This window comes from Zingiber officinale, chromosome 5A (genome assembly GCF_018446385.1).
Source record: "Zingiber officinale cultivar Zhangliang chromosome 5A, Zo_v1.1, whole genome shotgun sequence".
Lineage (NCBI taxonomy): Eukaryota > Viridiplantae > Streptophyta > Magnoliopsida > Zingiberales > Zingiberaceae > Zingiber > Zingiber officinale.
The window spans coordinates 35,241,391-35,242,371 of record NC_055994.1 but is presented as its reverse complement, the minus strand read 5'-3'; the positions used below and the strand labels follow the sequence as shown (position 1 = coordinate 35,242,371).

The following is a 981-nucleotide window of genomic DNA, read 5'->3' as shown; positions in this document are numbered from 1 at the left end:
TTGGTTGCTTCAATAAGAAAATTTTGGATGATTCTTTCATTCGGGTTGTATGTGTTGGAGTATGGATTGTTTTACTTTTAGTTGTAGCTTACTATGGCATCACACTACTCAAGTTGATCAATTTGTGCAGAGATGGCTCCCAACGAGCAAGAGTCTTGAGCGTGGTCAGTGCTCTCACAAGTTTCATATACACATACAATTGCATTGATCATGTTTGTTCCCATGTTCTCCAGCTTTTTAGTTAGAGCATCCAGTTTTGCAGACATAAGTGTAATTGCATCTACATCAAACTTTCCTGATGCTTTGATTGGGTTTCTAGATAAAGAGCCTCCATATCTTTCAGATGCCCATTGATGATGCTTCTAAGCTACACTTTCAATGATGTCCTGGGCCTGATCTAAACTTTTATTCAGTAGTGCCCCTCTAACTACAGAGTCTAGGGACACTTTGATGTGATAGTTGATGTTGTTATAAAAAGTGTGAAGAACTAACTATTTTTCACGTCCATGATATGGACATTGTCTGAGCATGTTGTTGAATCTATCACATGCTTCAAATAATGATTCAGAGGCTGATTGTCTGAAGCTTGCTATCAAATTCCTTATATGGGCAGTTTTGCTAGTAGGATAGAATTTATCAAGAAATTGTTACTCACACTGTTTCCAAGATGTAATGCTATTGGCTGGCAAGGAGTTTAGCTACTGCTTGGCTCTATCTCTTAAGGAAAAACCAAATAGTAGTAATCTAACTGCTTCTGCTGGAACACCATTCATCTTCATTGTGCTACAAATTTCATAAAAGACTTCTAGATGCTTTCATTTGGTGCACCTCCAAATTGATTCTGTTGCACCATTGTGATTATCGCAGGCTTAATTTCAAAATTATTGTCTTAAATGGATGGTCTGGTAATGCTAGATAGAAGCCCACATGCGTATGGTGCTGCATAATCCTTCAAAAGTTTGTTTGCCATATCTGAAAGTT

At 37.6% G+C, this 981-nt stretch overlaps 1 non-coding gene across 1 annotated transcript; it reads left to right on the top strand.

The window, feature by feature from the left end:
- The first annotated feature begins 501 nt into the window (after positions 1–501).
- On the top strand, positions 502–608 carry LOC121983587. The gene has a single exon (XR_006112621.1). It is a non-coding gene; the product is annotated as a small nucleolar RNA R71 (small nucleolar RNA).
- The last annotated feature ends 373 nt before the right edge of the window (positions 609–981 follow it).